Source organism: Amphiura filiformis, chromosome 10 (assembly GCF_039555335.1).
Source record: "Amphiura filiformis chromosome 10, Afil_fr2py, whole genome shotgun sequence".
Classification (NCBI taxonomy): domain Eukaryota; kingdom Metazoa; phylum Echinodermata; class Ophiuroidea; order Amphilepidida; family Amphiuridae; genus Amphiura; species Amphiura filiformis.
The window spans coordinates 68,227,898-68,243,501 of NC_092637.1; positions in this window are offsets into that span (position 1 = coordinate 68,227,898).

Genomic DNA, 15,604 nt, shown 5'->3' on the forward strand with positions numbered 1-15,604 from the left:
GGTATTTCATCCCGTATTCATCAGTGTTGCCACGTTAAACAACTCTACCACTTCGCCTTCAGTCGCCGTTCCAGTAGCGCACGCATGGCAACGGGCGAATGAACTAGATTTAGGAGCGTGCTTGCCTTTATTAATATTATTCAGCAATTTTTTGATAAAAAATGGTACACAGTAAAGTTGAATATGCGAAGACAAGTAATTAATTTTATTTTATTAATCCATACATGCTAGAGTATATTCAGTTCCCATTTTAGTTGTATTTGATGCTGATTTTGTTCGGTCCCTTCATTTCATAATGGCTTATTCAGTGTGTGATTGTCAATGAAACGGCAACGTACCAGCTCGAGCTCAGCGATGTTTTTCTACGTCATTTGATTTGATTTGATGCGGTATCTCCATATTGCACACACAACAATACAAGGCTAATAGATATAAAATGCATTAAGATAAATAAGGGACCGTTCATTATTTCTACCGGAGGGGGGGCCGGGAGCAGACAGAAAGTCACTGTCGAAAACTATATGACCCCCCCTTCTCCGATAATAAAAACCATATGACCCCCCCTCCGAGCTACATGAAAATCATATGACCCCCCCCCCACCCACCAACCAAAATAGAAAGTATTGCTGCGGAGGAGTGGGGTCTGTGTAATTTTGGTTAAAGGGATGTGCCACACAGACCTATGATATGCTGACTTTCTCGCATCTGTACCATTTTTCATCCCCATGTAGCAGTGATGTCAGTGTGCATTTCATTTATAGGCATATAGCTTCAAGTAGCTAGTGGACACTTAAAGCGCTGACGTATGCACACGCGCAATGACACGCAATAGATGCGCGCCTGGATCAGCTGCCTCAACGCATCACGTCACTGCCACATATCAGGCTGAAAAATTATGCCTTTACTGTTTTTGCCACCTGGCTATCAGCTCAGTATACCAATTTTTCACAAAAAGCACCTAAATTTACCCTTAATTGCAGTAATTGGGCACTTTTCTCCAAATATTGGTCTTTACTGAATAGCCACCCATCAATATACCAAAATCGCTGAAAAGGACCCCAAAATCGTGGCACATCTCATATACCTTCAACTAGGTAGAACCCCACAGGGTATTTTAACTTGTTTTATTTATTTTTCTAAAATATTATTTATTTCACATGCATGTACACAGTTTTTGGTTCAAACTGCATCTGCCACCCTGTGCTCCAGCTAGTACATGTACTTCAATACCACAGGTCCCTGAACAAACCACAGTGATATTATCCATAGGACTACAGTTTTCTGAGAACAATCTTTCAAGTGGCAGGTTTGGAAACTTAGGGTCAAAATTTTGATATTTATAAGCTAAACTGATGAAAATATGGCGCAAAAGTGGAATAAATGCGCGCGAAGCGCGCGGAAATTTGCACTTTTGGGGCTACAATGGGCAATTGCAAATATGTGGTCAGAAACCTATATTCAGGCGTCAACATTGGGGGGGGGGGGATAATTGTATGGAGCATCCCCCCTGGCAAATATTGGGGGGATCTACGCCTATGGTGATGTATCGATCGGACTCAAGTCCACTTTTTGCCGGACTCTGACACAAACAGACTCGGTTCGGCTCAAACTTGGACACAGAAGGTCCAATTAGATCCATGTAATTATGTGAAATGATTATCAAAAAAATGTCAAAATGGATCTTAAATTTGATTCAAAATTTGTTGTCATAATATCCAACATATCCACAAAATTATTTAGATTTATCTGTCACTTCCCAGAATCATTACTGTTATCGTTAATGAAATAATTGATAATTATACATATTTTAATTAATATTTTGACTATATAAAAATATGTAAAATTTCTTTCATGGAACTCTCTAATTCATTCAACTCTTGAAAGAGAGAAAACATGCACACAGACATATACACCCCATCCACAGGGCTAGGGTGGCTGTGGTTTGTGTGTTCACTACTCAGTGGCAGTCACTGCACATATGTCCGGAACATTTGTCCATCACACAGCCATAATATAATTTCTGAAAGGGTGAATTTCTATTAGTATTATGATTATGATGATGATGATGACGACGACGACGACGACGACGACGATATTTTTCTATAAATGTATTTGAATACATTGCCCAAGTTTACTGTCATGGTGGTTTGGGCGAGTCTTTGTAGTTTAACTAGGGTATGGAAATGACACCTGTGGTGGGGTTTGATAGTGGATGTGTATGGGGGAGCGGTTTGGGGTGGTTATGGTCTCAGGGTGTAGTGGTCTCTTTTCATTATATTGTAAAAGAACAAAGAAGAGTCTGACCACAGCATTACTGTGCAGCAGCTTTTGATTATTCTTAATTCTCTATTACGAAAATGGCAGTTTACATGTATATTTATGAAATATGGTTCAAAATTCTCTTATTTCAGCAAATTTGTATTGTACATTTGGCAAATTAGAAGCAAAACCTAGAATTTTTCTCCATTTTTGGTCACCCAATGACCCATTTTTTCAAAATGTTATAATAAATTACTTACTTTTGGTGCAAATTTATGTCAATTCACACCATGGCAGGTGAAAAACAGGTGAGGTCCTAGGACCAAAGTGTCGGCCGACATGCAAAGCGCAAACCTAATGGTCAGGGGTCCAGGGGCAATGTTCCAGATGGGGGTCCAGGGGGCGAAGCCCCCGGAAGCTCCAGGATTTTTGAGATGCAAAACCATCTGACCCCCCCTTTCAATAACTAAAAACCATCTGACCCCCCTTTTGCCTGACAAAAACCATCTGACCCCCCCATGTATTCTCCCGGCCCCCCCTCCGGTACAAATAATGAACGGTCCCTAACATATAATACACATAAAAACAATGCAAGGAGATATCACAGGATAGCCCTTTAAGCCCAGAGGCTTATTTCCGAAGGTGTCCTTTATACATAGAATTGCAAAAGGCATAAATAAAAACAAAAACATACAAATAAATATATACAAGTGAATATTAAAAGTTAAAAAAAGTATTTAAACATGATTAAAATCATTAGAAACTAAATTTGGTTAAAAAGATGAGTTTTTACAGACTTTTTGAAACTTGGTTTATCAGAAATTGATTTGATTGCACTTGGTAAGTTGGCCCAATCCTGCATTATAATAATAAAAATTCATTTAAAAAGGATTAACAGGGCGAGCAAATGAGGAAGTGTCAAGATAAAGGTGTAGTTATTTTATTGTTTTAACTGTTTTTATAATTCGCATCGATCATAATGAGTATGTTTTTACGTACCTCAAATGACAAGGACTACGGTATTTAGCCCATGATCTTGCGATGAGACTGTACAGGGTATCCTATTTGTCTAATCAATCAATCAATCAATCTTTATTTCATTCAAAATACAACAATACAATAACAGCAAAACAACACATTTGAATGAGGAGATGCTCAGAAGGCCAAAAAGGCCTGAACAAGCACCCCTTAACCTTAGCCTAAGTTTCTTAATTTGTCTAATAAAATACAATTACATACATACAAACACCCCACCCTCTTTCATACATTCATGTAGAACGAACTAAGCAGGAAAAAGAACATGCAGAATATAAGTGTAAGACAAATTAGGATTTCATAACATTTGCTCACGTATATCGCACAAGAAAGCTGACATTTTGTGAATATAGTATAAATGCTAAGAGATCAGTTAATTTTAATCGATTTTTTGTTTTAAAAGGGAGAAAAATAAAAATAAGTAAATCCAAACTAAAAGGTATTAAGTGTACATTTCTATAAGGTTTGTTTTAATTTGGGATCTAAAGAGTTTTACTGCATGATGTAGCCGTTTTGGCGCATCTGTCAATCGAATGCCATTTTCTTGGCCCGGCGGTTCTTATTGTTTTGTTACCAAACTCTGTTTTTGTAAGACAGATCTAATCATTTTGACTATTTAATTCTGACCATTGTGATTAAAACAGGCTTTCAGGTTAGTGAGCTATTGTGTACCAAGTGATAAGGCCGGGCACGTATAATAAAAATAGGCCTACACTGGGTAATTCATGACAGCCTATTTACTTGTAAAAGGTGGGCCAAATAAATCTTAGTTGATTCTTGAACACAATTTAAGCAGGAACCTTGAGGCAGAATGTGAATACATATTATCCTGTAACGTTTAAGCGCTCCACAGACTCCGAGTGTTGTACGTACAATATTGTATGTAACATATATACGTTATTTAATCTATTGCCATTCTATTTCCAATAATGTTTAAGTTCTAACGAATGTTTGATGACGAAAAATCGATAATATGTTACATGTAATATCTAGCAGAAATATATTATCGATTTTTCGTCATCAAACATTCGTTAGAACTTAAACATTACTGAAAATAGAATGGCAATATATTAAATAACGTATATATGTTACATACAATATTGTACGTACAATAAAAAGTCTGAATACTGCTTACAGGGTGCACAATAGTAATAAATTTCCCTATACTTTGTGTACAAAATGGCCTCTATTCAAATGGCTCTACCTACCTTACGAAGCGACTCAATTTTTCAAAGTGATGTTTTCCTGACTGACAAACATACAAGCAAGTAAACAAACTAAATTAAATATATTGGTGACCATTGAATTTTCGAGCTACCGGACCACGAATGCAATACACTTTTTTCACCCAATTTTCAAAATAGAAGCACTTGTGATTTTACCTAGAAGCAGCCGGTTTAAGAAATACATGAAAAATCTGAATAAAAGCCCAGAATTTTTTCCAATCTTGGTAGATGCTTAGATTCAAGCCTACATTTATTACCTGGCACAAATTTTTCCCAAAATCTGCACAATTGTTTTGGTTTTTAATATTGATTTATAGTTGGTTAACTTTTACCGAAATGTAAAAACACCGCAGATCAGGACGGAATCCCACAAGAGACATTATTTGGTGATGTGAAATCTACAGTCAATGAACGTTCATTGTTAGCATAATAAGTAGCTCTGGGTATCCTATGTTTATGAAAAAAGGTGTTTACAAACGAATAACATCTGTTATACATATACATCTACTTGCTAATACACTGAAACATACTGCAGTTACTGTCCGTTTTCCTATACACAATACACAGTGCTCTTTCCCATTGACGCGTGACCTCTACAAATAGCCCTACGTTAAAAGTATGGGGATATGACTAGTTAACGTCGCTGTGTGAAAAATAACCGGCCAATATTAAAAGTACTCTTCTAAAGTTCTAGAAAATATAGTTTTTTAACATGTCCTAAATTTTTAGCTAATTTAGATGTTTGGAAATATTCGTACTTTGGTGTTTTAGTTAATGTTATAGGTAATAGTACATTGCCTAATTAACGTCGCTGTGTGAAAAATAACCGGCCAATATTAAAAGTACTCTTCTAAAATTCTAGACAATATAGTTTTGTAACATGTCCTAAATTTTTAGCTAATTTAGGTGTTTGGAGAGGGTCGCACTTTTGTGTTTTAGGAAGGATATGTAAACGACAGATAACACCAAAAATATGAAGAAATTATTTCCAAACCGTGTTAAGTCAACAATCATTATGTTGCTCATTTTCAAGAATGCTGGTTTACAAAAAGCAGGCCATTGTCTCATTTCGTGAACAAAGGTACACATACCATTGTTTCCTTTCGTTTCCTTTATAATCGGTTACCCAACTGAAGCTATAATACCAGCTTTATTAAATAAATAAAAAATAAATGTAGACATTTATATAGCGCTTTATGCCGTAAACAGCCTCTAAGCGCTTTACATTTATTCCGCCGTCATTAGAATATGTCGGAACCACGTTTGCAGCCTACAAGTGGCGCAGGGTCCATCAGTACAACGACTGTGACTACCCCTAACAGCTTCCCATTGCACCTGGGTGGGGTGAGGCAAGCGAGGCAAAGCGCCTTGCCCAAGGGCGCAACACGGTGGTGGGACGGGGAATCGAACCCACGCACGTCGTGCAAGCTCTCAGATTATGAGTCCAAGGCCGTAACCACTGAGCCACCGTGCCCTCCTATTGCGATATCGCACATGAAAACAGACACATGTGCACAACCAGAGAAGATCCGATTTAATCAGTTGAGCTGTTTCAATGAGTGTTATCTTGGTTTAATAGCTTTTAATGGGGTTTAAGTCCTGCAAAGGTCGAGATGAATTCTACTGTAGACATGATTGCATCATGAGTCTAATAGAAATGAAGGATAAAGAACAATTACAGAACATTTATTGTTGATTAAAGTAGCTATGGGTATACAATGTTTACAAAATAAGAGCGTTAATGTTTTGTACATGAAGTTAACGTCTTTGCTACATAGCTAGTTGTTAATACATCGAAAATGTGACTAGAGATTTACAATTTGATGACATTCAAAATAATTTAGTATTGAAGAATTTCAAAGTACATAACTTTCATTTGTTGACATACTACATACATACATACATAATGCTTATATAGCGCTGCTACATAAAGAACGCAGCGATGAAAGAACCATAATTAAAACTACAAATATGAGAAACAATAGGCATATATAAGAAAAACAAAGTCACTTAAGCAGGAAACAAATGTGTTTTCAGTGATTTCGTAAAAGCAGGTAATGTGGTAGATGTGACATACTAGCAATATTGTTAACAATGTTGAAAATCATGTTCATAAGCGTAACATCCTCTATACATCTATTTATTAATGTTCATAAACGTATAACAATTTGATACATCTATGTCTTAATGCGCATAAACGTAACATCCTCGATACATCTATTTTTTAATGTTCATAAACGTCCTTGAAACATCTATTTCTATTTCAATGCTATTTTATCTCCGTGTTCTGACAATAAATTTGACCCGAATAACATTTGTAAGAGGTAGAAACATATCAGGCGGCGAGTGGCATGATAGAGCCGGCAACTTGTGACACCGCTCGGCCGTATGGCATTTTCCAATATACTCGGTTAGTTTTGTGGGGTTCATTATCGAACCCCAACGGTTCTAACTTGTATTTATATTATTTATTAACATAGGCCTATTTGTTTGTGATATTCCAAGCGTTTTAAAATTTCAAAATAATCCCATTCAATTACACGGTTGACGATGGAAATTTACTGAATTTAGAGAATGCACTGCGACAACCACCTGAAACCTATCAAAATATATAGTATTATTAGCTAATCCCATAACGAGTTACTGTTCAAATATTTATGATATGTTAACATGTTTTATGTCAACAACACCCCACACTTAACATTGGCAGGATCCATAAGTGCTAAAGTAAATATATTTTCTCTTATCGCCTGCAGAAGTTTGCCCATTTAAGGGGTGGGGTATGAACGTTTGGACAATATTTATTGTGGGACATTTAGCACATCAGACATATCAAATTGCATTCTGAACACGAAGAATGTCCTTTTGATATAAAATAATTTTGATTTTTTTTTTTAATTCGCAATGTAATACACATTTTATGGCAAATGATTAAAAATTAATATTTTTGATACTTAACAATACTCGAAGTAAACTTTATAAATCTGATGATTTTTACTTCGTGTATGTAGGTGGGATGAAAAGCCGACGATCAATTGAACATTTTGACCTTTCGTATTGAGGATATGGATCTTTTTCCTAAAAACAAAAAAAATAGGTCAGTTTGGGTAAAATCCATATCTTCAATATGAAAAGTCAAACATTTTTAATTGATCGGCTTTTCCTCCCAGCTACATTTCTTTAAGACTATGTCATTAGATTTATAAAATTTACTCCGAGGACTGTTATATATCAAAAATATGAAAAATATCAAATTTTAATAATTTGTCATAAAATTTGTATTACATCGTGATTTTCAAAATATGAAAATTATTTGATATCAGAAAGACATTCTTCGTATTAGGAATGCAATTCGATATGTCTGATGTGCTCTCATGTCCCCGCTCATGTCCTACAAAAAATACTATCGAAACGCTCATTCCAAATCCCTTAAGTACTCTCTTTAATTTACTCAACTCTCAAGGTTGTGTTTGCATAAATGAATTCAGTTATATAAACACAGCCCCGTGAAAAGGACATGTTGACATAAATTAATTGACTGTGTGGTTATAGTATCATTAACAGATTCTATACGCTATAGTAGAACAACAAGCACATACAGGCAAGTATTTTGTCAGTATCAATAAAACTATAATGAGGCTACTAATGTAGCCCAACTGTACGTACAATCTGGCAATACCGCAAAATCTTAAAGAAATGAAAAATATCTGTTGCAATTTCGGATTTGCCTAAAAGTAATTCTAGTTCATCCAAGTTGTAAAACAATTATTTCTTTTAATACAAAGACATTCCTTGGTAAGACAACTTTATAGCGCTGTTTGAATATCAACATGAAGTAGTAATGACAAATTTAAATGTACACTATCGCCTCTGTAGTTTCCTGATTACATAGACATCACGATTATTTTATTTTTATTCTGCAACGCTGTGAGGAAATTAGTAGTTTCTCGCCCCAAAAGAGCCAGAAGTGATGGTAGTGGATTTGAGAACACGAAAATTTTGCGCACTGTTTCTGGTACTATATTGGTGCACGTTTGAAACTCTGGTAAAATTTGAACTAAGATAGTCTGGGCCAACTTCATTAAAAATATCAAAAACATGGTTCAACCTGAGTTGTTTTGTCCTATTTTGTATGTTAAGGAAATTAAGATCTTTAAGGGGGTACTACACCCCTGGCAAATTTTGTGCCTATTTTTGCATTTTTCTAAAAAATCACAACACATTGGTGACAATTTAGATATGTATATTATAGGGACAAGGACTACAACTACTGTACTGAACATTCAGCAACTCAAAGCAAGTAGTTATTGATTTATTGATCAAATATTGGTTTCCCCTCATTTTTGACTGTAACTCCACAACTGTTGTCTGTGCTGAAATAAAATTTGCAGTGCAGTAGTTATAGTCCTTGCCCCTATAATATACATATCTTGCTTGTCCCCAATACGCTATAATTTTGGAGAAAACTGCAAAAATAGGCACAAAGTTGGGTAGGGGTGTAGTACCCCCTTAAAATCATCTTCGGTAATATGATGCATGCAATTCTTATTTAAAATGAATCTGATAACTTTGTTTTGAGCAATGTGTAGGCTTTTACTCATCTGCTTATGTGTGCCAGCATGCCAAGAAGAAATAGAATAATCAAACAAACAAAGTACAAGAGCAGAGCATAAAATTTTCTTGATATTTTGATCAAGAAACTTTGCCTGTCTGTAAAGAAATTTTAGTCTAGAATTTACTTTTTTTATGACACCAAGACCCATTTCTTCACCATTCAAGCACTGGTCAATAGTAAGACCTAAGTATTTAACTGACGGGGTAGCATGAATTGTTTGCCCTTCACACTCAATGGTATAATTTTGCCAATTCTTCAATTTACGTTTTGTTCCAAAAAGAATGAGTTCTGTTTTACCCTTGTGGAGAGACAGTTTATTATCAATGAGCCATTTGTTACAGCTTTCAAGATTTTGCTAAGCTGCTGCCCAATTCTTTACGGATCTTTATCAGAAACCAAGAGCGCTATCTTCTGCATACTGAAGGAGCATACAATCAACACAGTTGGGCATGTCGTTCACGTAACAAAGGAACAAAATGGGACCCAAGATACTCCCCTGTGGAACTCCGCACGTTAAAGCCATAGAGTTGGAGTCTGAGCCATTAACATTGACAATCTGAGATCTGCAATTCAGATATGACTCAAACCATTTAGTGGAGTTCATTCCCAGAGCAGTTAGCTTTTGACATAAAATAGAGTGATTAACACTGTCGAATGCTAGTGGATGGATGTCAAGAAGCACCATTCCAGTAAACAGACCAGCACTGATTTGGTTTCTGATATGATCTTGAAGATAGATAAGACATGTGTCTGTGAAATATCTACCTCTAAAATCTGACTGGAATTTAAATAAGATGTTATTTTCCGTGAGATACCTGTTAAATTGTACAAACACTGCTTTCTCCAAAATTTTGGAGGCCACAGACAAAATACTAACAGGTCTGTAGTTGCCTACTTCCAACCTGCTCTTCTTTTTATATAATGGTTTGACCTCGGCAATTTTCATTTCACTTGGAAATGCTTCAGTCCTGATAGAGATTATAATAGATGTGATTGGAGTTTTAATGACCTCTGCAGCATCTTTCAGAAAACGAGCCGGCAAGCCATCTAAGCCAGTACTTTTATCGATGTTAAGATTGTTTAGCTCATCATAAACAAAGGCCTCACTGACCTCGTGGAGATCAAAGGATCCATACCTAATATGACTGTAATAGCTTTGGAACCTGTTGGAGTTAACATCGTACAGACCACTTGGCTCAGGTAGCTCACCAACAAGTTTGGCAGCAACTCCAGTAAAGAATTTGTTGAAGTGATTAGCAACTTCTTTGTTTTCAAAACACTTTTTACCATCAATATCTAAAACCATATTGGAGTCTCTTGTTTTGTTTTGGTACCCAAGCTCTTTGAGATTTTCCAGAGCTTTTTAGAATCATTTTTATTTGCTTCAATCTTATGCAACATGTACTGTTGTTTAGCAGATCTTATCTCTCTTTGGACTTTATTACGTAACTTACAGTACTCTTTATAATACTCAGATATATGTTTGTTTTTATTAAATTTTGCAAGCAAACAGTCTCTTTCTCTGACATGTCTGATGTCATCAATAATCTCACTTGTCATCCATGGTTCAGAGCGTTGTTTAATCCGAACTTTCCTTAGAGGAGCAACAGAGTCAAGAGTGTTCAAGAATACGTTACAAAACATGGACCAAGCTCTATCAACATCGTTACATAACAATATTTCAGACCAGTCAGTTTCAGACAACTTATCATTGAAAGCCGGGATTGAAAGATTCCTTGCTGTAATTCTTTAAAGATCTTACTTTAACCCTTTTATGCTCGTTAAATGTTGGTTTGGGTGACTTCCTTGTACAGTACGTGAAAAAGTGATCGCATAACCCAGTTGTTACCACACCATATTGACTGATCACATTATCATAATTATATTTATAATGTGATCAAGAGCAGACTTTGTGGTAGGGGTGATTCTAGTTGGGGTATGAATAAGTTGTTTATGTCCAAACAAGTGGAGCATGTTAGCATATTTGGTGTATACTTGGTCTTTACGTAAAGCACACATGTTCATATCACCCAAAATAATCACTTCAGAATCGGCAGTCAATTTTGAAATGACATTCTCAAGATTGTTGATAAACTGTGAATGCAATTCAGGCCTGTAACAGGAACCAACAATAAAAGGTTTGCATCTTGGTAGCAAAATCTCAGTCCAAATAGCTTCCATTTTGGGAATGTCTAAATCAGGCCTGGGATTAAATGCCAAATCAGAATGAATGTAGATGCAGGTACCGCCACCATTTTTGTTACGGTCCTTACGGATAACAGAGAAATTAGGAATGTTGATTTCATTATCGGTGACTGACTCATCAAGCCATGTTTCACAGACAGTAATTATTTTGGCTCTAGTATTGGATGCAATCAATTTTAATTCACTCATTTTGGGACACACAGATTGCATCTTACAGAAGGCCAATGACTAGGAACTCGTAATGGATGAGGAACACAACCAAATAGTGTTTCCTCCTCAAAGAACAGAGACAGCAAAGCGTCCGCATATCACCATCTATTCTGAAAGGACAAAAACGGTTGTCATCATAGAACTTACTTACTGTCCCGATGGAAGAGAACTTGTAAACGACTATGCAAGAAAGAAATGCAAGTACCAAAAACTTGTAGCCGAATGTGAAAATGGGGGAGGAATTCTTGACAGGTCTAAAGGACCGAGGGGCGAGATATTTCTGGCAAGTAAGTCAGCAGGGAGGGGCAAGATATTTGGCACACATTCACTTGGATTCATGGGTCCCTCTGAAATAAACCGCCGCATTTGAAAAGGCTTTTGAAAACATACGGAAACGTTCCTGCTCGCTACGCACACGCATTGTATTAATATAGAGCTCATAAGATTTGCAAAGTGGGTTCCGAAATTTGAGTTTGTAGGCCCAAGGGGGGGTGGTGGCAAGGATTTGTTGGTAAGCCGATAGGGGGACAGGAAATTTGTGACAGGCCGGCTGAGGGGAGGGGCAAGGTTTAGCATGCCGAGTGGGGGGGGGGGGGCAAAAATGTTGGCAGGCCAATTTGAAATGTTCCCAACCAGGGGAAAAACGTCGCCCGGTGGCATACACGGCATAGTCACATGCTGGCGTCCGGAATGGGGGTACTGCGGGATTACCACTTTGGATGTGACCTATTATACATGCATGATGCAGTCATGTCTATAGTAGAATTCACCACGACCTTTGCAGGACTTAAACCCCATTAAAAGCTATTAAACCAAGATAACACTCATTGAAAACAGCTTAACTATGTTAAATAAGATCATATCCACACTACACATGTTTCTGCTTTACCTGTGTAATGACCAATGAGCTGGTGTTATAGTTTCAGACGGTGAACGATTATAAAGCAAACACAAGGTAACAATACTGTGTGGGCATTTGTTTTCGAAATGAGACAATAGTCTGCATATTGTTACCCAGCATTCTTGAAAATGAGAAACATAATGGTTGCAGACTTAACACGGTTTGGAAATAATTTCTTCATATTTTTTGGTGTTATCTGTCGTTTACATATCCTTCCTAAAACACCAAAGTGCGAATATTTCCAAACACCTATATTAGCTAAAAATTTAGGACATGTCACAAAACTATATTTTCTAGAATTTCAGAGAGAACTTTAAATATTGGCCGGTTATTTTTCACACAGTGACGTTAACTAGGCAATGCCCTATTACCTATAACATACATTAGAACACCAAAGTGCGAATATTTCCAAACACCTAAATTAGCTAAAAATTTAGGACATGTTACAAAACTATATTTTCTAGAATTTCAGAGAGTAGGCCCCTACTTTAAATATTGGCCGGTTATTTTTCACACAGTGACGTTAACTAGGCAATGCCCATATACCTATAACATACACTGTTTGTAGAGGTCACGAGTCAATGGTGAGAGTACTGTGTATTATGTATAGGAAAAGGAACAGTAACTGCAGTATGGTAGGGCTGTTAAGACCCCTTTTTCAGTTTCGCTGTCACCAAATATGCCCGGGGGTGGGGGTACTCAAGTTTGGTTTTGGTAGGGACGTGCCGCTGAGATTTTGGAAGTGGACCCATAACCAATTTTTCAAGAAATTTGGACCCATTGATATAGGCCTACCAAAAGTCAAAATTGTCGGCCGAATTTAACCAAAATTGTCGTAGTTTTTTAAAATTTTCCCAAAATTTTGGGAAATTTTGAAATTTTTGGCTAGATTATGGAAAAATTGGGCTGTTTTCCGAAAAAATTGAGAAAACTTTGAAAAAAAAGGACCCATTCATATACCAAAATAGGTTTTGAAAAAGGGGTCATTGATATACCAGAAGGCCGAAAATGCTACCCATGTTTGCGGCACGTCCCCGTATGGTCATTTGTACTGAGTACCCCCCAGGGCAAATATGCAGACCCCAATTTGTCCGGACACATGATCCATGCTCTGTCACCTAAAGACCCTTCTCCTCCATCGTTCGAACTGGTATGGATAAGTAACCCTCGCAGGCGGCGAGATTTGTTCTCAATAATTGGCAACAGAACGACTAGTGTTTCTGCTACTCAACCGAGAATGGGACTCTCTTACCACACATTTTATATGATGTTCCATGTTCTACAAAATCCATCATGGCCTGGTGAATATTACCTTCCCCCTTGTATATACCATCCATTCGGCAAGGAAGAGCCAACCTGAGCTACCAGAACATCACCGCTCCAGCTGATATAAAGCACATCAGTATGACGGTTGAAACTCATATTTTGCGCCCAAAATTGGGGTATTTTTGTAGTAGTTCAGAGCCTAGCTAATGAGGTAAGGCATGTATGTACGGTACTCCTTCCTACTTATGTCCGCACCATATGGAATAGACGTCCAAATAACTATATGGTGGCACCCTAAGTTCGCCAGTTCAAAAGCTTGACTCTACCAGTCCTGAGAGAGATACCAACAGGCACCCTCCGGAAGGGGGGCTTTCATGAAGTACAGTGAATCCAGCACCTGTGGCAACATGATTTAAGTTATAGTACAAATGCGCGCGAAGCGCGCAAAAAAATGCCACATTGAAGCTCAACTGATGATAAAATATTTGAATAAATTCGCGTGAAGCGCGTAGAATTGGCACTTTGAGGGCTGAAATGACCAAATAAGAGGTTAATTTGGTCAGAAACCCACATAGTAGAAGCAAATTATGGGGGGGGGGGGGTTATCCCATCCCCGGGTTCTGGTGTACCAAATGAGCACCTACGCACAGATTCCTCCTACGTCAAGCTTTCTACTTGTTTTATTATTGGAGTGTATCATGTCAAGCAAGCATCAAGAGGGGGGGGGGGGGAGGGGTGCGAATTTTTATGTCCATTTTTTGGGTTAAGGGTATACGATGTATCTTGCAAATGGTAGTGAGCTTTAGCGAAAATTGCATTGCTCAATTCATAGCGAGCGTGTAGAAGAATTCAAATATCACAGATATACTTTTATAGGTCCTGTGGTTCTTGAGTTATGTTATAAAGAGTGCTGAAACAACAACACTTTTGTAAAACGTGCATAACTCAGTAACAACAATAAGCAAGTTTTCAAAGTATAATGATTTGTAGAATGAACTTTTTCAAAACACCAAAGTGTTATTTTTCAATAATATATTGATTCAGATAATGAAACTTGGATTTTTTTGGCTGCTCCGACCAACCTTGTAGGCCTATACCCTTAAATGTCTCATTTAAGACAGACCAGCACAGTATAATTAGGGTCAGGGGTTACTAACCCTAACTCTAACCCTAACCCCGTAACCCTAATTAGTGTAATTATCGTGACTATGATGTCTTGATGAGACATCTACCTTTTTGGTCAAACCAAAAACTAATCTACCTTTTTGGTCCCTGACACAAATATTGAACGGTCCCTAGTCAATAGTTATTGATAGTCGAATAAAGATCTATAAGTATTTTCATCGTCTTCCCCCGTACAAATACAATATTTATTCAATCTATAAATCAATATCCTTACACATCCTTAGCTGAGTGCGATAATTCAGTGCGACCTCCATTAATACAAATTATGTCGGTCAAATTCTAGGAAAGTGAGCATTTGCCTACACATAATAGTTTTATGACTATTTACCAACAATTTACCATTGATAAATCATGTTAAACTTTATGAACCGTTTCAGTTCATTTCGACTGCGGAGCGAAATACAAAGTTTCTACAAGCAGTTAGCGTCATAATGCAGTACATCGTAGATGATAACAACTCAAAGTGAGCAGTCATAAAGTCTTCAGTTCATCGTCATCTTTATTTTTACATGGACTATCATGACTATATAATGCCTACTCGATTTTCAAAACTTGCGCTTGCATGCATGACGCCCGGCATGACGCCACCTCTTGAAGAAGTTACGAGTTTGACTTAAAATGACTAAAACTGAGCATACAAAGTGAGCAACCAAACATCCCCGTTGACTGGTGGCGTTGTGCTTCGTTCATGTACATGTAGGC